Below are 23541 nucleotides of genomic sequence, written 5' to 3'. Positions count from 1 at the left end.
ATTTCTTCTAAAATAATGTGCATCTTAAGCCTTGTACTGGTTTGGCTTTTTGTTTTGTTCGTTTTTTTTTTTTTAAACACAGAATCAAAACTTGGGATATATGCCAGGTACAGTGGCACACACCTATAATCCCAGCGGCTGGGGAGGCTGGGGTGGGAGGATTGTGAGTTCAAAGCTAGCCTTGGCAAAAACAAGGCACTAAGCAACTCAGTGAGACCCTGTTTCTAAATAAAAAATACAAAATAGGGCTGGGGATGTGGCTCGTGGTCAAGTGCCCCTGAGTTCGATCCTCAGTAACCTAAATAAATAAATAAACTTGGATGTAGCTAGAGGATTCATTAACAAGAATGCATTTTTTCACTCTGGTGGCATTTTTGTTACCTTGAAACTTGAAGATGCTGTAAATACTTCCAAAAAAGCTTTTTAGTAAGTTCACATTACTTTTCAGAAAAGACTTATTTTTGTCTGTATAATAATTCTAATTCAGCTGGGTATTATGGCACATGCCTGTAATCCAAGAGACTCTGGAGGCTGAGGCAGGAGGATGGCAAGTTTGAGGCCAGCCCAGGCAACTTAGAGAGATGTCTCAAAACAAAAAGGGCTGCTAGGGTATCTCTGGTTCAAATACCAATTACCCCTGCCCCCCCAATTCTAATTCATGACTTTAGTTTTCCCACTCCTACCTGTTATATGTCTATCTCTTATATTCTGCAAACCCCCATAAAGGCATAGAGAGACTCTTACGTGTGGAAAATTCCTTTGGGGTTTTAGCAATTCACAATGCTGTTCTTTTGATTGGCTCTTCACTTGCTCATTTCTTTAGTAAGAAGATTCACTTATAATTAAAAAAAAAAATTGTTAGCATCAGTGGTCAAAAAGCCCCATCCCTCCATCTCCCCTCTCCATACTAGTGTTCGAAACCAGTGTTTTGGGTAGGTTTCCTTTTTAAAAACAGTATGTAGAATTTGAGCTCATGCTTCCGTATGAAGACCAGAATCATTTTCTTTTTATACAACCCTTTCTGAGAATAGTGATGCTGTTTTGCTAAAAATGTTCTTGTAGTAAAGATGTTTTACAAGCACGTAGACAGACTAGGTATTTATGAAATGCCTCCTAGTCGTGGTGGTTACATTGATAAGAGTTATCTTTTTGTGCCAGCAAAAAGTATCAAATGTTGATCTACATTCTAAAAAATTTGCCATTCCCCTCCAAATAGCTATTTTTGTATGTGTGGAGGAATCTAGTGAATATCCTTTGGATTAGAAATCATTTTAAGATTAAATCACTGATATTGCATGAATTAAGCAAGTGAAAGCAAATGAGATAAGAATGCTTAGGTTCCATAAAATAAATCGTACAATTATAAGAGGTGGAGCTTGAAATATTGTCCTGTTTTTTGGGGAAGAACTTATTAATGACACTGTATTTAATGACACTGTGTATGATTGTAACACATATAGCCACATGTGGGAGTATTCCTCTTGCAAACTTCTAGAAATCATGATTTTGTAATGTAGCTTATAGAGTGATTGATAATTAAGCCTTTCTTTTTTGAGAAACCTTGTAAATTTGGATTAATTGAGTTTTATTTATGTATTTATTTTAACTAGTAAGGTCGTGTTTTTTGGAATTGCTTTATTTTCCCTTGTAAGGAATATGTTACATGTTGCTTGCCTTAATATGATAAGGCCTAGTCCAGAATTTGTTATCAAAGGAGGGGCCTTTTTTCCCCCCAAATCTTTCAGAGGCACTAATTATAGAAGATTTTGTAGTGACATTATCCTCTACCAAATCTTTATGCAGCATTGTGTGTCTTGTCTCCACTGTGCATGTTTTCTTTAATTTTGACTGAATTCTAATAATACACAGGACCTGAATGAATACAGTTTGATGCCTGGACTTTATTATGAATAATCTGAGAGACTCTTAGTTCTGGAAATGCAAGGTCTAGTGTTACTCAGCACCAATTAAATAGTGCCAGTGAGTATGCTATTTGCTTTACACATGTCATTCCATTTTGCTTACATAGTGCCTCTGCAAAGGAGGTGGTATTGTACCTGCTGTACAGGTTGGGGAACAGAGGTTCAGAGAGCTCTTGTCAAGGCCCAGAGTTACCCCACAAGCATAGGAGTTATGCAGGTTTTGTTTTCAGTCTTAGCCCAGAACCATGGTACTTACTCTTATGCAGTGTTGTTTCTCCTGTAGCTTTGCCTATTTCATAAATTGATTTCTCTCCAGGGACAAACAACTTTGTCTCAGCTAGGGGTTATAGCCTATTTTCTGTTTTGTAACAATGCCAAGTACATAATTTAAAACTGTGCATTTTTTTAAAGTTGTTTATCTATAAGTGGTTGTTGCTTTTAAGCAAATGAGTATTAAAGGACAGGCAGGCGAGAAGCTAAGTCATACAGCAGTTATGTACGAGGGGAAAAGGGGAAGACCAGCATGCTGACGAGTCCTGTCTTTATAGTCCTGGGTTCATTGTTCCCTAGCACATAGTTTAGAGTTTGTGGGCCTCAAAAGTTCTTTTGTTGGCTTGTTTGTTTAGTTCAGTGACTGTTCCCTTGTGCTTTTGTAGTAATATGCACTTCTGTACTGGAAAACCAAATAGTGTTGAAGTCATATGAATATAGTTTTGATTAAAAAAACAGAAACACATGGACAAATCTCAGGCAGAACAGTTGGATGTCAAATAGTTGTGTACTTATATACGCACGCATGCGTGTGTGTGTGTTAAAGTGAAAAAAAGCAAACTAAAGTGTGATATAATTTTGAGCTTTTAATGGAGTGAAAGAAAAGAGAACCCTTTTGACCCTGAGATTGAACCAAGCTCACTAATGGGGGATTATATTTCATTTTCCAGGAGTTGAGAATTGCTGTCAGTTCTGTAGAAAGTAATACTTAACATTTACATAGTTTATACCATGATGTTTTAGATAAAACTAAATTGTTATTGGTTATCACACAGTCAAGGAAGACATAACTATGGAGAATAAAAATAGTACCTTAAGGTTTTTAAACCTGGCAATGTGCAAGGAGTAGGAGAATGGACAGAAGTCCATGGCAAGGTGGCGATGGTGATGGGGGTAGGTGGTGGAGGGACATGTGAGGATGCTGATTTTCTTCTCTTGGTGGTATGTCAAGAAATACTGTTCAGTGCTGTTGAAACAAGAAACAGAGCTAACCAATTGAAGAACTAAAAATAGCAAAATCAAGGAAACTAGGGACAAATTAGAGGTGAAGTAAGTGTGAATGAGTTAGATATGGGGGAGGCAGTGAGTCAATAGATACTGTCAGAGATTGACAAATCAAGAAGAGATATAAGCTTATTATTATGGTCATAACCACAGAAAGACAGTAAAAGCAAAAATAACAGGAGGAAATCAAAGGGGGGAATAAAGGCCTAGAGTTGCTTACTTTCCATTTATTACCGTGGTTCTATTTGGGAAAACTTTAGCTGCATATGCATTACTTTAAAAATAATTAAAGAAAAAAGTATTTCAGAAATTGTATGCATATAGTATCGGAGGTAATTTTCCATATGTACTACTGTGGCTGCACCTAATGCTAGGCTACTAGGGATCCCCTTTGCCAGTGATGGAAGTTTCTAGTTTCCAAAGACTCTGACAATGGTATAATGTGGTGGGGTGACAGCTTACACCATTCCCACTCAGATACTCAACTGGCATCATGATTAGATCCTGATCAAAATGTGAGAACAGTCTTTTATTTTTGGTACTAGGGATTGAGCCTAGGGTTACTTTACCACTGAGCAGTATCTCCAGTGCTTTTTAATTTTCATTTAGAGATGGTCCTGCTAAGTTGCTGAGGCTGGCCTCAGAACTTGCAATCTTTCTGCCTTAGCTTCCTGAGTTAATGGGATTACAGACTTGTGTCAGGACTTGGCTAACAGTCTTTAGATATAAGAAATTAAATGGAAAGAAACCACATGACCCTTCCTCATACAGGCAGAGAGAAAGGGCTTCTCCTACAGGAGCCGCCTGGAAGCCCATTCCTTGGCTGGAGCTCCTGCGTCTTCTGGATCCCACTTCCTTTTCTGGGATGCCACAGCCAGTCTGGAAAGTGGAAGCTAGTGTTGTCTTTGTTTTCTCTGGTCCAAGGAGTGGCTGAACTTCAGAGTACTGACTTCCTCCCAAGAACTTCCTGAAAGGGGAAATTTTGACTTTTCTGTATGAACACTTAAAATGCCTGTGGGTTGAACAATGGGGGATTTGGTTTTGTTTTGATCTTGGGAAGCACAGATAGTTGTGTTCATGGCGCCTCCAGGTGGGCAGTCAAGGAAGAAATTCATGGTAGGGCCAGGGAGGGAGCTTGAGCACTTGGCTTATGAAGACTTGGCTGTGCCATTTAGTTTGTGTGGTTGTGGAAGGCAATGTCTTTGGGATTCAGGCAAGTTATTTTATTTGAATGGCACAGTCTGATTGTGGCCTCTGGCCAGCTAAAATCCTGTGGCTCATTGATACTCTTGTTTAGATTCTGTGTACCAACTAAGAGCAGGTTTTTAAGGTTGCCAGAGCTTCCAGTTTTTCTAGAAAAACAAGGAGTCTGGTTTTTATGTGCAATCTCTTGGATTTTAAATATTGCCAACTAATTGAAATCATTTAAAACTATTTTATAGAATTTAAAAATAAGACTATTCTGTGGATGAAGTTCCTTGGCAGCCAGTTTTTAGCCTCTGTTTAGGACTTTGAACTGCTGACTTCCAGTTGTTCTCATACCATGATTGTTGAAAACAAGGTGAGCATCTGCTGTGCATTTTATTCATATTGCATCTTGTCCCCAAAGCATTTAAAGATGCTTTCATTACATATAAGCCAACGTGAGTTAGAATTTTGTGAAAAAAGTGAAAAACAGTGTGGGGATAACACATGGAACCAGAGTGATGTGTTCTCCATAGTTGTGGATGCCATAGTGCACAGATAAAACAAGATAAAAACATAGTGCAAGTTAGGGAGCTGTAGCAATTCAGAGGGTTTGTCATGGTGTGCTCATTCTGAACTAAGTCTTCACAGTTAGAACTCCTTTATTATTTTGGGGCTGGATTTTTATAGTTTGAATAATTCCAAACACTGAACAAGCATATAGTAAGCTATTCAATAAAGTACAATGAAAACTTACCCGAGCATTTTTATATGAACCATTATTAGAAAGAGTAGAACAATTAGTCACGCTTTGTAATTTGTGTTAATTAAATCTTACCATAGGTAATTTAGGTTGGGCTATCATATGAATGTTTTATCATCACCTGATGTTCTCTTTAGTTCACCTGGGGGTGTTCAGAGATGGAGATATGTGTAAGCAGATGTGGTGCTAGGCAGCCTCACACTCTAGTTAAAAGTACAAACCTTGGTACAGAGTTCCTGAGCCCCACCATTAGTGGCCCCCTGGCCTTGAAGAAGTTAGGTGGCATCTTTGCCTCAGTTTTATTATCTGTCAGTTGGGTATGACTGTACTAGTACCTATTGTGTAAAGAGTGCTATAAAGACTACATGAGTAGGGATCTTTGAAGTCCTTACAATTGTGTATGGCACATAGCATTAGTATGTGTTAGTTTTTATCATGGTTCTCTCCTGGAACAATTAATGTTAAAAATTTAAAGACAGCAGGCAGGTCAGGCTTGGGTACATGGCCTGATGTATCAGAAGAGAGTACAGCTGGCTGTGTACACTGGGATAGAAGCTCTTAACTTTAGGACTGTTTGGACGTCATTAGGTCTATGGTTGTGGAAATGGATGTGATGGGGTGTTGGTGGGCCCATGTTTCAGAACTTAGAAATCGAAATCTCAGATCCAGCCTTAGTTGCCTCTCACTTGGTCTATGACATATAGCAAGTTTCTTTTTCTTTTTGAAGTTTCTTTTTCTTTGTAACCTCTCATTCTTGATTTGTCTGAATTTCCTTCCAGGTGGGAAGCCCTGGGGTATGTGATGATTTGGTGAGTTATAATCTTACATGATATGAAAAATTTGGGGAGTTACAAATATAACTATTAAATATTGTTGGTTTAATTTTCAGATTTTCATAAGGAATTCAAATGTTAGTGCTTATTATGTGAGAAAATTAAATTTTACCACATTATCTTGTAGTAGCCCATTAAGGACTTTAATCAATTGCTCAATATATTCTCCCTCCCCACCAATGTTTAGTACTGAAAACCCAAAAGTGCATTCACTGGGTTATCTTCCTCCTCCTTCCAACACCCTGATTCCATCGACAAATTGATTTGAATCCCATTGTGCTTTTGAACCTTCCTGGTGGATTTTTGCTCTTTGTGCTGGCTGTAGTTTCTCATACACATTAGTCCTTCTTTTTGGGGGAAGTTGCTCTGAAGTGAGTGGTTAGCAGAGATGAAGACATACCCTGGCCTCTAGGCTACACCTAGAAGACAAGAGGAACCCAGCAGGAGAGGTCTCTGCCCACTTGTGTGAAAATGGGTGGATGATATCACGACTCTCTTTAGGAGCAGTTCATTTCATGTTTTCCTTAAAGAAAAATTCTTGGCCATTCTCTCACACATTTATTCTTCATATGAAATTTAGAATCATTTTGTCAACTTCTAAAAAAAATCTCATTGGTATTTTGAATGTGATTGTGCTAAATATATAGATTAATTTTGGGAAAATTTACACTTTTACAATCCAGGAATGTGGTATGCCTTGCTTTTTTTAAAAAAAAAATTAAACGCCTCCTCTTTTTTACCTCAGTAAGTGAAATTTCATACTTTCATTTATATGTGTCCTACACATTTCCTGTTAAATTTATTTCTAGATATTTTAGATTTTGTTTTTGATTGCTGTGGTGAATAGATGGTTCTTAAATTATATCTAGTAACTGGTGTGCTGATTATAGAAGAGCTGTTGATTTTTGTACGTTTGTAAGTGTGCTTGTGAAGCCCATTTACTGAATTGCCTGAAAATAGGAACTGATGTCGTCTGCATTTGTTGTGTTCATGAATATAGGGAAAAAAACAGTCTGAGAAACTTGTATTTTTATTTTATTCTGTGTGAGACTATGAAGTATACTCTGGGTCTTTATTTTCACTCTCTTACACCTACCTTAGGATTTACCATGGTACATACTTGATAAGAGTTTGAAGAATTCTTCTTAACCTAATACTGTGTTGGTTTTTCAGTTGTTTCTCCTGTTTTCTTTAAGAAAAAATAGTTAAAATAATTATATATTATCCTCCAATAGTAATTTGGTTCCTTTCTAGTATTTGTCTCTTCTATTTTATTTTTTATTATTGGAGCTAAAACTTGCAGTATAATGTTCAATTAAGTCATCATTGCTGACTACTGAGTTTAATGGGAATGCCTTTAGTATTTCACTGTTGGAGTTTGAGGTAGTTTATTTCACTAAAGATATTTTTGTTTCTTATTTATACTAGAGTTATTTTGCATCAAAATAAGGAGTAAATCAACATATGTATAATATATATGTGTATATGTATACACATATATTTTGAAATAGTTATCTTTTTCCAGCTTTGACTTACGTGATAACTTATTTCTCTGTATATTCTAGTATTGAAGTATTGAATTACTAGAATAATCCTTGTTATTCTAATATGTATTATTAAATTTAATTTCTTGTTTTTTCTTGTGGTTTTTGTCTATATTCATAAATTAGACTTTCTTTTCTATTTTTGTTATTCCAGCTTGATGAGTAAATTTTTGAATGTTCCACTTTTTTTCCCCAGTTCTATGAAGAGTATAAATCTGTAGTACATTAGCCAGTTCTTTCATTTTAGGGTAGGACTTACCTATAAAACTGATGCCAAAGGCAGTCCTCTATTCTTTTTTCTTATTATTAAATACTGAATATGTACTATAGGAAGAAATTTTGTAACAGATGACAAAAGGATACACATTACCTGATTTCTTACTTTGCAGTGAAAAGCACTTAAAAGTGCTTTAGTTTATGCTCTTCTAAACATTTTCCTGTATAGAAACACACACATATAAATATATATAAATTATATAGGTTGTTTTAGAAAATATCTTATTCTCTGTGCTACTTTGTAACATTTCAACATCTTTCTACATAATTATAATGAATCTACATTTTATGGGTTGCATAGTATTTTATTTCATAAACGTGTTTTTAAATCAGTTCTTTATTAATGAATATTTTGGATGTTTCTTATTTGCTTTATTATTTAAAATGTTGAGTGACCATTCTTATATAGACATCTTTCCTTAATTATCTCGTTTTCCCCCCTCTTGTGACAGAGTTCCTCAAATGTAGTAATTGTATCCAAAGGTGATGAATATTTTTTAGTACACATTTTGTCAAATTACCTTCTAGAAATGTTTAACTTACAAGGTGTGAGGGTATCCTTTCCCTTTAACTACCACTGATTTCTAAAAGAAAATAACTTGATGATAATTTAGCATATGACCTACCACAGGAGGGCTGGTCTCCCTGGTTTGATGCATGAAGGAAACCCAGAGCACATTTAGTTAATCTCACGGTGTTGCAATTAAGTACTTGGTACATTCAGGCATACGTGGTTCAGCCTTAGAGACTTACTACTTGGTCACCATTTTCACAGTCTTGTTCCTTTGGCTTGTTCAAGGGCTGAGAACCCACCCTTAACTCTGCTACCACTCCTGCCTTGGGAATACCAGAAGGAACAGCCAAAACTTTAAAGCAGCACTTTTAAAATTATTATTATTTTTTTATCAAAATTAAGTTTGTTATATATGAAAAAAAAGTTTAAGGACTACAAAAACATATAAAATAGAGATGAAAAATTTCAATTTTACTTTATAGTAATAAACTACCATTTGAATTAGGTATCTACTGTTCTGTTCCAGGCTTGGTTGGCTGGCTGTTTTCAGAGGCATCAACTGGTAAGATGTCATTTTATCCCCTGACCTGTGTTGCTCTTGACAGCAAGGGAACTAACATGGGCTGACAGACTTTGCTTTCTTTACCATATTTAGTTTCATAATGTTTTTCCCAATAATGTATTATTTTTGCACTTGAGGAAGTTGGGGAGAGTTTAAATAGCTTCTTCAAGGTTAATAGGTTGATAGGTAATAAGTGACTGAGCTGGGATTCCAACTCAGTCGGATTGCATGGTACTTATTCTCCTGTTCCAGAAACCCCAACTGTGTAAACTTGCTTACATGGTAGCCAATCTCTACGTGTGGCAGGTGAAATTTAAGTTAATTAAAATTAAATAGAAATGAAAAATCCAGTTCCTCATTGTGCCATAGTTCAAATGCTCAGTAAGCACATGGCTGGTCACTGTTAACACAGATAAAAACCAGATAGATAAAAGTTCATGTCCATCATTGTAGAAGGTTCTGTTTGACAACCACTGAAATCTAAAAAATCATGAGTGTTGGCTTTTTTAAAAGCCATATGCAGCCCACTTTAGAAGATTTCTATGCTTTAGATTTAGAAAGATAGCTCTGAAAACCCTGCTTTTTCAAGAAATGGGTCAAACCTGCTAGGTCCAAAATTTAGAAATGCATTTTTTTTTATCATCTGAACTTTTACTATTAGGGTATGGATGCTCTGAGGAACATATTTCCTGTAAGATTGAGATCTCAAAGTGGGATATCCAAACAACAATGTACCTCCTTGTTGATGTTTTTTTTTCTACGGTATGTGTATAATCTCCCAGCTAATGCAATCTGTGTTTTTAAAGGTATGTCTCAGGGGTGTTGCAGCAAAATGGGAGGAGGACTAACCCTGCCATCACCCTGAGTTTTGATTGTGGCTGATCTACTGCAGATTCTACTGCCTTAGGCAGGCTCTAGGCACTTCTCTTGTTGGTGTATGCACTTGGCCATTTGATAACTTTTCATAACATGGAGTCAAACTGGGGGGAGAATACCTGTGTCCAGGGCAGAGGGGATTCAGATTAGCAGTATGTAACAGAGTGTAGGGGTGGACTAGAGAGGAAGGATTTGTGATCCACTTGGTTTTCATAACAAAGTTTAAACCTTTAGCTCAAGAAGTTGTTCTTGACCAGATGTAGTGACACACACCTGTAATCCTGGTGACTTGGGAGGCTGAGGCAGGAGCATTGCAAATTGGGAGCCAGGCTGGGCAACTTAGTGAGACCCTGTCTCAAAATTAAAAATAAAAAGGGCTGGGGAGGGCTGGAGTTGTAATTTAGTGGTAGAGCACTTGCCTGGCACATGTGAGGCACTGGGTTCAATCCTCAGCACCACATAAAAATAAATAAATAAAAATAAAGGTATGAAAAAACCCAAAAGGGCTCAGGATGTGGCTCAGTGGTAAAGTGCCCCTGGATTTAATCCTTAGTACCCCCACCCCCACCACTGTTTTCCCCACCTCCCGCCACCATATACATTTACATATACACAAAGAACTTGACAGTGAGTTAGAGAAACAGGTACTGGTTCTCCACATCTATGGAATACATGCCTGAGGTGGAGAAAACACTACTCCTTTTGCTTTACAGTTAGTGGGCACTTAGTATATACCTGAGAAAGAAATGAAAGTGATACCTTCACATATTTAAGAACTCTCTTAGCTGGGGATATAGCTCAGTCAGTAGAGTGCTTGCCTCATATGCATAACACCCTGGGTTCAATCCCCAGCACCACAAAAAACAAAAACAAAAACAAAAACACTCCAACTGCCTTTAAATTTCCTGGAAAATCTATAGGAATGAACTGTTGATATGGCCTAGAAAGTCAGCTGGGATGATTTCCAGTGTTGCTGAAACTAATGAAAAAAACATTTTGCTGTATGATATTTAAAGCTCTTAGTATATTAATAAAACTCATAGTCAACTCATAGTGTATTGCTAACATATAATATATATTAGTATGACCTCTATTTGTATATATTAACATAAAATAGTCTCTCTTCCATCACTTTTCTCCTTCACTGAATAAGGATTGACATTTCAGTTATTCATTGGCTCATGACATCTATGTTCTATGGCTTTTTCTATTTTAAAAGGTGACCTTCATTTTATTCTTCAATATCAGAAATTGGTAAATCGGTGGGCGCATCAGACTAATTGTTAGAGTAAGACAAGATCTGGGTAGTAAACAAGCTAATTCATGAGTTTATATTGGAAACTTTGATGGCTGCATTAACTTTCAGTCCAGCAGAAATTCTTAAATTGCTGCTTTAGGGCCCTGGCTGGTAATTCAGGTGTGTTAGGAAATTACAGGGAATCACAAAAGTGTAAAATCAGTAAGAGAGCCACAGTTGTATTTCCCACCTGCAGGTGGCAAAGCCAAAGGGAACATTGGAGGGCTTGAAGAAGATGGAATGGGATGCTTGCCTGCATTTTGAAGGAGTTGTTGTGTTTCCTGGCCATTGGAAATAGGAGACCTGGGGCATGTGCAGACCAATGGTGAGCTTCAGAGAGCACTCTTCTGGGAGAGTGCTGTCCTGCCATAATTTTTAGAAAATATATTTTTTTTGGAGTAAGTCTTGTGCTCTGCCATCAGGCATCACTGGAGAGAAGAGAGCTGTCCATTACCGTGTGCTTACGTGGTTGCAATTGCTGGTGGCATCATCTCCGCAGGCACAGTAGAAGCGAATCAACATGCCCACAGGAGGGAATTCTCATAAAATCCCTGCATGAAGAGATTACTCACCCAGTGAATGCTGGCTTTGTATTCTCCCTGAGTTCTCTTTAAGAGGCCCAGCATGCTAGTGTCTCTGCTTTGGCAAACAGCATTGTCTTTCCTTTGGTTTGGTGCACTTATGAAGATTAATTTGGAATGAAATGTAATTGGAGGCCAATTACATCTGATGGCCAGACCTATTAGAACAGAGCAGTGTTGTTGATTGGGAAATGGAAAACATTTGAGATAGTGTCTGGGAAATACATTAAATACATTGAATGTCACTGCTTTGTCTAATAGCCTAATTTAGATTACTTTTTTCCTTTGCTGTTACATTAGGCTGTTCCAGATAGACTTTGGAGTCTAAGAGGAAGGAAACTGTATGGTAAATGAACACTTACACATCTTGATACATTTATTACAGTTTCTGTAAGAATTAGAAAACACATAAAGGAAATCCTTAGTTTTTGATTTCTCTAGAGAGAAAGAGGACTATAATTTACTTTTTGAGTTTAGTGGTTCATTTGGCCTGTTCAGACTTAATTTCTTCTGAAATGATCCTAAAATAATATGTCAGACTACAAGCAACATTGTTGGTGTCTTTGTTTCTATTTTTCTACAGATTTAGTTCTAAAAACTAAAAATTGAGATATAATTTGTATAACATAAAATGTTCCATTTTAAAGTATGCAACTCAGTGGTTTTTAAAAGAATACTAATTACTGAATTATAAAGAGTAAAGGTAAAGTACACAATTCAGTGGTTAGTATATTCTCCAAGTTGTGTAGCCGTCACTGCAAATTCCACAATATTTTCAGCATCTCTGAGAGGAACTCATGGAACTCATCCTCATGTTCCCTCTCCATTCCTCTCTATCCTCTTGTCCCTTGATAACCAGTAATCTACTTTCTATGCCTATGAACTGTCTGTTTTGGACTTTGCATATAAAAGAAATCATAGAATATGTGGCTCTTTGTGTCTGACTTCCTTGACTTACTGTAATGTTTTATCCATAACATTTATCCATGTTATAGCATGGGTCAGTATTTTGTTCCTTTCAAGGTGTAAGAGTAGCTGAGAAGAGGAAACTTTGAGCAGTCAAAGAGGGCAGTTTGAGTACAGAGAAGGCTGGAATGGAGATCTGCCAACAAAATGAGAAGCTAGATTTTAATGGAAAGGGCTGGTTCCAGGAATAGAATGTGGCTGAAGCCTAACAGTTGTGCAGATGATGTAAAATACCCAAAGCTTTAGCACAGGGACATAGGCTTTTGGTGGTGTGAAGTGACCAGGGTTGGATCTGAGCTGGGGAGAAGCATCTTTCACCCCACATGAGAAGCTATTGTTATATCACCAGGGCTGTCAGTGCACCAGGTCCCCAGGCACTTTCCCACTCTGCAACATCACTGTGATGTTCTCCTTCCTGAGAGGTAATCAGGGTTTAAACAAACAAAAAAGGTTTACCTTTGCTTTGGATTTCCCATGAACGTAAAAGTTCAAGTTTTGAAAAGCAGAAGAAATTTTTAAAAGAACTGAAACAGACAGGCATATGGGGAGGATGATGAAGAATGAGTTTCTGCTAGCAATTGTTTTTTTTTTTTTTTTTTTTTTTTTGGAAAGAGGGGTGGCCCATATCTAGGACAACAAAAGACTGGAAGCAGGAGTTGAAGTTGACCATGGCAGAGGCAGTGGGCCGGGCAGACACCTCCACCAAAGGAAAAGGCCTTTGACCTCTGCACATTCAGATATTGAGCAGGAACTGAAGCTATTGAGGGGAAGATGGTGGGGTCTACACTCCACATCCTGTGCAAAGGAGTAGTACTTAAAAAAATGTCATTTCAAGAAGCAATTTGGTAGTCACATGCTGAATGTCATTATTATCACCAAATCCATTACCTCCTTCTCCTTATAGGTTTCTTAGTATTGAATTTCCTGACATTATGATGAATAAACTTGGTTTTAATGTTTATTAATGCCATATTTCCATTGGATGAAGTTTTGACTAGTAATAAGATTCATTGTCTCTGCTCTAGAGAGGCATGACTGTAGTAAACCAAACTCAAGGAAAGAATTTTACTCCTTTGGGGGACCATAATTAACCCTTAACAAGTTTGAAGTGTGCTTTTCAACTTTGTAAAATTCTATTTTAAATAAAAAAGTATGTGGTGAAATATTCTGCTTACAGGTAATAAAATGTCAATAAAATTAATTTAGGTAGAACTTTACAGTTTATTGTTATTGTAATAACTTGCTGTAGCAATAACTTTTTCCAGATGTAATTGTTGTAAAGGAAGCTGCACACATTTAGCATGTGGAATTTGATATTTTGTCATTTATTTGTACCCATGAAATCACTACCAAGATAATGAATGTCAAAACCAAAGTCACTTTGCCCATTTGTTACTCACCCAAACCAATCTGGTTCCCACCCATCATTACAAACCAATTTGAATGTGGTGGGGTTTCACACCTATGGGATCATGAGCACGTCCACCTTTGTGTGCCTTTTTTAACTCAGTAAAATTATTTTGAGACTCATCCATACAGTTGTATGTATTGATTTTGCTGAGACATAGTCTATTGTTGGATAATACAACATTTTCTTTATTTACTCACTTATTGGTGAAGACTTAGATTGTTCAAGTTTTGGATTACAACACACAGAAAAGCTTCTATGAACATTTATCTGTAAGTCATCCTTTGTACATATGCTTTATTTTCCCTCTTCAATGAATACCTAAGAGCAGAATGCCTGGAACACATGATAAGTATATATTTAACTTCTTAAGAAACTACCACTGGTTTTCCATGGTGAATTTCAAAGTTTCATGCTCCCAGTAACTATGTATGAGAGCTCCCATTGCTCCATATTCTTCCTGCATTTGGTATGGTCAGTTTTTAAAAACATTTTTTTGGTCATTTTAATATGTAGGAAATTTTACTTTGTTGTAGTTTTAATATGTATTTCCATAGAGATTAATTTGTTGTAGGTTTTTATGTTTAATTATTCGCCCTCTGTGTAATGTTTTTGGTTAAGTGTGCAGATCTTTTGCCTGTTTCTTTCTTACTTGCCCCTTCCCTTCCCTTCCCTTCCCTTCCCTTCCCTTCCCTTTTTCTTTTCTTTTCTTTCTTGTTGTAGATGGACATAATAGTATTGTTTATGTGGTGCTAGGGATTGAACCCAGTACCTCATGGTGCTAGGCAAGCGCTATACCACTGAGCCACAAACCTACTTATTTTCTTATTATTGAGATTCAAGACTTTTTAATATTTTATGGATACAAGTCTAGATACATAGTTTGTAAATCTTTTCTCTTTGCCTGTGGTTTTCTTTTTATTTTTCTTACAGCGTCTTTTGAATACTTTTAATCAATTCAGTTTATTTACTTTTTCTTTTATGAACTATGCATTTGGTACCTTACATAAGAAATTGTTGCCTAATCTATATTCACAAAGATTTTCTCTTTTGTTTTCTAATGTATCTAATGTAAAACTCCTAACTATAACACTTAAAAAAAAGCATAGGAGAAAATCTTGAGTTAATTTTTATGAATGATGTGAGATATGATATCAGTTTATTTTTTATGCATATCGATATCTAGTAGTTCCAGTACCATTTGTTGAAAAGACTCTCTTTTCTCCTCTGATTTGTCTTTGAAGTTTTGTTAATAATCAGTTGTCATTATGTGTGTGTGTATGTCTAGGTCTGTTTTCAGCCTATTTCATGGATCTGTTTATCTGGATGTTGGTACTATAGTCTTGATTATTATTATTTTTAAACCAGGGATTGAATAGGGACGCTTAACCACTGAGCCATGTCCCCAAACCTTTTTTTTAATTTTTGTAGTTGTAAATTGACAGAAAGCCTTTATTTTATTTGTTTATTTTTATGTGGTGCTGAGAATCAAACCCAGTGCCTCACGCATGCTAGGGAAGCGCTCTGCCTCTGAGCTACAGCCCCAGACCCCCAAGGGTCTCACTGAGTTACTTAGGGCCTCCCTAAGTTGCTGAGATTGGCTTTGAACTCACAATCCTCTTGCCTTAGTCTCTTGAGCCACTGGTGCACCACGGCACCTGGCTATTGTAGGTTTGTTTTTTTTTTAATATTGTTTTTAATTGTCAATGGACCTTTATTTATTTATATGTGTGGTTGAGAATTGAACCCAGTACCTCACACATGCTAGGCAAGTGCTCTACCACTGAGCCACAACCCCAGCCCTGGCTACTGTAGGTTTTTTTTTTTTTAATGCCTTTATTTTGTTTATTTAGGTTTTTTAATGTGGTGCTAGGGATCGAACCCAGTGCCTCATGTGTGCTAGGCAAGCGCTCTACCACTGAGCCACAACCCCAGGCCCCCCATTGTAGTTTTTAAAATGTCTTAAGATCATATGTTAGCCTCCAACTTTTTTTCCCCCAGAATCATTTTGAGTTTTCCATTTTTTTAAATTTCATTTCCCAATGAATTTTATTGAAAATTATCAATTTCTACAATAGAGTCCACTGGAATTTTGATGTGATTTATTTAACTCTGCAAATCAATATAGGAAGAGGGGATGTCTTAGCAATTATTAGTCTTTAACACATATTTTTCCATACAGATGATTGTGTCATCTGTGAATAAATTCTTTCTTTCTAATATGGATTTACATTTCTTTTCTTATTACATTGACTTGAACTTCCAGAACTTTTTTTTGTTAGTAGAAGAAATAAGAGAGCATATCTTCATTTTATTCTCAATCTCAGAATGAAAGCATTCAGTCTTTCCCAGTAAGTATAATGTTTTATATAGACAGTCTTCATTAGTTTGAGAATGTCCCCTTATAATCCTAGTTTGCTGGCTTTTTCTTTTTTTAAAGGAGGAAGGCATGTAGGATCTTTTAAAATGCTGCTTCTATGTCTGTTGAGATCAACATGATTTTATCATTATTTTAAGTGGTAAATTATTGATTTCTGCTCTGATCTTCTAGATTCCCTTTCTCCTATGCATTAATTTGCTCTTTATTTAGTTCCTTAAGGTAAAAATGGGGTATTAATTTGAGACTTTTCTGTCTTTTTATAAAAGGTACTTAGTATTCTAAATTTCCCTGTAAGTACTCTTTTAATAACATCCCACATTTAATATGGTATATTTTCATTATTATTCAGTTCCTTAAAACTTTGTATTTCCCCTTTTGTTTTTTCATGTGTTATTTAGAATTTTATTTTTTAGTTTGCAAATATTTGAAGATTTTTCTAGATATCTTTCTGTTATTGATTTCTAATTCCATTATAGTCAAAGGGCTTATTTTCTCTGAATCTTTTTAAACATTGAGACTGGTTTTATAGTCCAGAAGATGGTCTGTCTTGATTAATATTTCTTGTGCAGTTGAAAATTATTATAATTGTTTTGTCATTGGGAGAAGTACTCTAAATGTCAGGTAGAGTAGTTAATAGTGTTCAGTTCTTCTATATCTTTGATGTTTTCTATTTGAGCTAATAAGTATTGAGAAAGGGATGTTGAAATCTCTGAGTATAGTTGTGGTCTCATCTATTTTTATTTGCCTTTCTATTATTGTTTGTTTGTTATATTTTGAAGCTCTGCTATTAGGTAAATAAACATTTACAATTGTTATATCCTTTTGATAAGTTGATTCTTTATGAGATGATATTGATAATATTTCTATTATAATCCACTCTGATATTAGTTTTCTTTTGAGTATTAGTGTTAGCATGATGTGTCTTTTTCTGTCCTTTCACTTTTAAACCATTTTCGTATTTAAAATATTTCTTATAAGCAGCAATTTTTGGGTTTCTATATCATATATCTTCTGGCTGCTTTTAGGATTTTCTTGTTATCATTGTTTTTCAGCCTTGTGAGTATTAACTACCTTTTTTGATTTTCTTCTGCTTAATGTGTGTTGAGGTTCTTAAAGCAGTGGTATTATAGTGTAATTAGTTTGGGAAGATTTCACATGTTATTTCTTAAAATATTTTCTTTTTATGTTGCTTTTTCTCCTCTTTCAGGTTTCAGATCCCCAGTGTGCTAAATAGCTTGACATTGGTTCCACAATCATTGAGATTGTTTTTTTCCAGTCATTTTATTCTCTGTGGGCCTCAATTTTGATAATTTCTGCTGCTGTGTCTTCAGAATCACATAATGTTTTCTTATTGGTCTTATCTGCTCTTATTTCTATCTGTTGTACTCTTTGCTTTGGATATTGTATTTTTAATCATTAGAAAATTCCACTTGGGTCTTTTTTTTAATATATATATTCCTTCCTGTTGTCTTCATGTTCATGTTTTCCTTTACATTCTTGGGCTGGTAGAAAATAATTAGTATAGCTTTTTAAAAAACAATCTGTCTGCTAATTCCAACATCTTTTTCTTCCTTTGTTTGTTTTGGGGGGTGTCTAATTTTATTGAGGTTCCTCATTGTTATCTTTTCTCATTTCCTTATTTGCCTAGTAGTTTTCAGTAGGATGTCAGGTATTCTTGGTTGCTGGGTTTTTTGGATTTCTTTAAATAGTGATGAACCTTGTTGATCCATTAATTAGGACTTGGAATCAATTTGACCATTTTTAGACATTTGTTAGGGTGAGTTTAGGGCAGTTTCTATTCTATGGTTACTTAAACTTCACTGTGGGGACACCTTTCTGAAAACTCAGTGACTTTTTGTGTGTGTTTGTGGGGGAGGACGGGAAGTACTGGGAATTGAACTCTGGGCACTTGTCCACTGAACTACATCCCCAGCCCTGTTTTATATTTTATTTAAGAGAGAGTCTCACTGAGTTGTTTAGTGCCGCACTGTTGCTGAGGCTAGCTTTGAACTCATGATCCTCCTGTCTCAGCCTCCTGAGCCCCTGGAATTATAGGTGTGCGCCATTGTGCCTGGCTTCAGTGACTTTTTTGACTGGTGGGGACATGAACTGTATGATACTTGGGGATTGCTTAGACTTTGCTTTCCCAGGTTTCTTTCCCAAGACTTCTTGAGTTTTCATCCCACTCTTCCTAGATCATTATTCAGCTGAAGATTCAAGTGTGTTTCCTGCAAATTCGTGGGTAGCTCTCTACTTGCAACATTGTGTCTTGCAGATTTGGGCCTTTCATCTTTCCTGAACTTCCCATGTGTTTTCTCAACCAACTAGAGTCAGCCTTAGCACTGGATTTTGTTTGGGATCTTCCTGGCCATGTTTGCAGAACTACTTCCAGGAGGTTATTTGAGGGCAGTCATAGATTTACTTGTATCCCTGTGCTGCCTATTGTCTGATGTCTTTAAACAGTTGACATTTTAAAACATGTTTAAAACATTTTAAAAACATCTTAAAACATGTTTTCATTTGATTTTTTTTTAAAGTTATTTTCCATTGTTGAAGTGAATTAATATAAATTCAAACTCTAGAAAAATCAATTAGATTTTAAAAAGTATTTACTTTTATCATTTTGATTTTACATATGAAAAATATTACCAGACATTACTTTTAAAGAGAAGAGCAATTTAAATTGTCCTTCTGTTTGTTGGAATCTGGACTGTGACTTTCAAATAATAAAATATATTGAAGTTATTTCACACAGAGAACGATCTCATATAGTTGCTTGTACAAAATGATTTTGTGGCTCTCTGTTCATTATTAGCTTCTTATTTAAAAGTTAGTTATACAGAATGCAGGAAAAAAGTAAACTCTTAAGTTTCTTATTTTCTATTTGTTCTAGTGCTAGTGAAAAGGGATTGACCATGTGATAGGCTCAAATGACAATGGATTTTCTATAGTCTTAATTTTGCTTGGTTACTCCATCTTCTACAAATGATATTTTGTATTAACTATATTTTTTTAATTCTTGGGTATTTGGCATTTGGGTCTTGCTGATCCTGGAGTTCCTCTCAGGCCTAGTTAATTCCTAGAGTTAGTGAATAATTGCCCTGTGAAAATAATTTTCATATGTACCAACTATCCAGAGTCCCTACCCACCAACTACCTCTGTGAAAACTCTTGCAGTTTGAATCATTCACTACCTGCTACAACATTATCCTAGGGCCAGATTCTCAACAACCAAGGATAATCCCTGTACCCTAGAACCCATTGAAATTGTTTAGCCAATTCTGCTTTATCCTACTCTGCCAACCCCATTTCTTACTGAGAAAACCACGTTTAAGGCTCTGGCCCATGCTTTCCCCTTACTCCTGAATCCTGGGTGGACTGGTGCTTCCTGGTGTGGCATGCCCTTTCCTTTTGGGAGCTAAGAATCACAAACCATCTATTCAGTGGCATTCATTTACGGATCTGTTGGCTTCACCATACCTGAAAAAAACAAGTATGTTTTAAAACATTGGAAAATTTTATTCAAATGTATTCAAATTTCTTTCTTAGAATAATCAAACCAAAGGTATTAAGAGAAATTTGGAACTTGAAGTAGGAAAAGAAAGGGATGTCTGTTGTAACTATCAAACCTTTTGTCATCCCCACCCCAACTCTCACCCTCTCTTTTTTTTTTCCTCCCTAGTGCTGGGGATTGAAACCAGAGCTTTACACATGCTAGGCTCAACCACTGAGCTACATCTGCAGTATTCTTTTAAATTTTATTTAGACACATTGTCTTGTTAACTTACCCAGGCTGGCCTTGAGTTTACAACTCATCCTCCTGAATAGCTGGGATTACAGGTCTATGTCACCATGCTTGATTAAGCTCTTGCTTTTATGAGGGCCTTGGAAGAGAGGGAAATAAAAGGGGTAGAGAAAATGAAGGTAAAGAAAGATTTCCAAAGAAAGCGTGATGATTCCATAGAGCATGTTAGATGTAATTAAGTGTTCCTAAAAAAGCTCTTGGAGGCTGGGTTGTGGTGCATGTGTGAGGCACTGGGTTCGATTCTCAGCACTGCATATAAAAATAAATGAATAAAATAAGGTTCATCAATGTCTAAAAAAAAAAAAAAACCCTAACAAACAACTAAAGCTCATATATTCTGTAATGTCAAGAAGGCTAAAGATAGTTATTACATTCCAATGGAATGAATAAGCTCAGTGTTATGCCTACATTAATAAAAAAGAAAATAAATGATGTTGAATAAAGAGGCAAGGAATCCACTTATTAACAACCTTTGTCGTGATTTTGGATTTGCAGGCAATACATCAGATCTCACTTAGCTCCCACTCTTCAGGTTTTACAGTCGAAGGTCACGTGGTGGTGGTTGAACATACACGATTTTCAGAATTGTGTATATTCTTTGAGTCTTAATCATGAAATCCTTAGTTTCTAAAAATTTGCTGTGGAGAAGTTAGATTTATCTTCAGCATTTAATTATAGAGAGGCTCCTTTTTCTAAAAAGATTTTCTTTTGAATAATTTTAAAATGTTAAATGTACAGCATAGGAAAATAAAAAATTATTTTGATAATTATAGAAATACAAAGCAGTACACACAAAAATATACTGTCCTAAATGTTTTGATGAAAATATTCAAAACTGAACTTGTGCTATTTCCTCAAAAACCTGCTGCTTTCATGCACATTAAAATTTGCAAATGATAGTGTAGAAAATTTATCTGCAGAATTATTTCTGTAAAATCTGGAGTTATAGAGTTTTAGTCAGCTTTTTCACTGCTGTGACAAAAAGACCTGACAAGAAAGAATAGAGAAAAAAGGAGGGGGGGAGACAGACAGACACTCTGATACTGTCCTTACCAGGGACAAAATATAAACTCCATACGCATACTCTCAGTGACTCACCTCCTTCAGCCACACCCTACCTACCTATAGTTACCACCTCAATTAATCCCTACAAAGGGATTAATTCACTGATTATATTAAAGCTGTCTAACCCAATCATTTCACCTCCTAAACCCTCTTGTATTGTCTCACACATGAGCTTTTGGGGGACACCTTACATTTAATCCACACAATGACAGTCTGTTTTTATCTAAAGATATATTTGTATTTTGTGGAGATAAATAAATTTTACATTATTTGTAAGTGTGAATTAAAATATAAAAGCTGTGTATAGAAACAAGATTAAAAGAACTAATAATTGTAAAACCATTTGATTTTTTTTTTTTTTTTTTTTTTTTTTGGTACCAGGGATTGAACCCAGGGGTGCTTAACAACTGAGCCATATCTCCAGCCCTTTTATATTTTTGATTGAGAGACAGGGTCTCACTAAGTTGCTTAGTGCCTCTCTAAGTTGCTGAGGCTGGTTTTGAACTCACAATCCTTCTGCTTCAGCCTGACATTACAGGCATGCACCACCACACCTGGCAAAGGAATTCAATTTTTCAAATTAAAATATACTAGAAGGAGAGAAAAAAATATTGAGTGTTGAAGAATTACTATAGAGAGAAGAATATAGTGTGAAGAATCACTTGGCAAACTCATTAAATATTGAACTGTCTGAGACTCTCCCTGCATGATTCTTCAGGTATACCACACCTTTGAAATATACCACACCTTGGAAAAACAGTGACATGGAAGTTTATATTACATGCACAATAAAGTGTTCATTTCTTTCCTTATTTCTCTTTTCTGCAAACCATCTTAGTACTAAGCACATTTTGGAGTACCTCTGAGTTGGAAAATGGGGGGTAAATAAAGAACTGAGGGGTTTTTCAGTGAATGCACAATGTTAGTCTTTGGATTGAAATCAGTCTGTGTGCGTATTTTGTTTAGCATAGCTGGTGGTCTCCTTCCTCATTGCATTTTATCAGCGACAGTTCCTAGTGCTTCCGGTTGTCATGCACTGCATTCATGGCTTCCTGCATTTGCTTGACTTGCCTGGTTGTTAATGGCATTAGATTGAGACTGACCTGAGAGGACCTTAGTGACAGACATCTTGGTCATGAAATGATGACCCAGTTAAAAACTGTATGCCTAACGGTGCAAATATTCTCACCTTACTTGATTTCTTTAAAAATTTTAGTCATTCATACATATAATCATTCTTACATTTTGTCAATTCCTTAACCTCCAAAGGAAGTCCTAAATTTTCCACATTAACAAATAGGCCAAAGCAATTTACAGTATTTCACAATCAGAAAGTCATTTATTGTTCTTGTAGCACTGTGTTTTTTGGCTTGGAGCTATAGATGTACTTTTCTAGTTTTATTTGGTAATTAAAAAAAAAAAACTAATCTTTATTCTCTCTGTATTGGCAATAGGATACAATAGAGACACAACCCCAAACTGATTTTTGGAAAAAGTAGATTGATTTATAGAGTTTTAAGTTCTGGTCCTTGAAGAAATCTTTAAAAATAATGAAAAATAAGTAGCAGCAGACAACTTTTACTGATAATTTACTATGTTCCAGAAACCAAACTAAATATAGTATTTGTGGTTTTAACCCTCCCAATAAGTTTATCTGATAATAACTATTCTACTATTCCTGTTATAAAGATGAGGAAACTGATGTTCAAAAGTGTTAATTTATCCACATTGCCTTTATAAAGAGAAGGTTCATGTTACAAAATTTCTAAAGATTCACAGAAAAATAATACAGTATTTGATCTTATAAGAAAAAAAAAATGACTGCCATTTAAAATGTGGCTTTAAGATGCTACTCAATGTTAAGATGCCACGAGATGGATGTATCACATAGGCAAAGTACCCACAGAAACATTTAGGTGGTAACTAACAAGCATCTGTCTAAACATATACTTCCCTGCCTCATTCTGATTGCACTTGGCCACTGAGCTCGCAGTCTTCTACTCCCATAGTATAGGATGATACTGTTCCTTGTTGTTCTGTATTGCTAGTGGCCAGCTGAAAGTCATATTAAATAAGATAGTCTCCCTGGTGCCTACACCTCTTCCTTCCCTGCCTCTGTAGCTTGTAGGTATTTGTCCTTTCTTTCACTCCGGTTGCCCATGAAACCCCACTGCCTCTGTGAACCTGACCTAGTTGGAAAAGAACAGGCGAATTCCCTGTGCTCTACTGCTGTCCTGAGCATTTGCTTCTTATTAATTGCTTCCATGCAAGAGTGATTGTGTCCCTTTC

General features: G+C 36.0%; 1 protein-coding gene across 2 annotated transcripts in view; it reads left to right on the top strand.

The window, feature by feature from the left end:
- The window catches only part of LOC124103218 (guanine nucleotide-binding protein G(q) subunit alpha), a 287047-nt gene that overhangs the window by 47031 nt on the left and 216475 nt on the right, over positions 1-23541 (top strand). The window contains exon 1 of one of the 2 annotated variants that reach the window (XM_058584075.1): positions 10827-11372. The exons of the other annotated variant lie outside the window; for it this stretch is intronic. The gene's annotated coding sequence lies outside the window, so the exon portion shown is untranslated. Of the gene's footprint in view, positions 1-10826; positions 11373-23541 lie in introns of those variants that run through there. 2 annotated transcript variants of the gene reach the window in all.

The sequence above is a fragment of the Marmota monax genome, unplaced genomic scaffold (genome assembly GCF_021218885.2).
Source record: "Marmota monax isolate L192 unplaced genomic scaffold, Marmota_monax_Labrador192_F-V1.1 WCK01_AAM20220418_F8-fsc00172, whole genome shotgun sequence".
Lineage (NCBI taxonomy): Eukaryota > Metazoa > Chordata > Mammalia > Rodentia > Sciuridae > Marmota > Marmota monax.
Note: the sequence above shows the minus strand (reverse complement) of the source record. Positions and strands in the feature narration are given on the sequence as shown.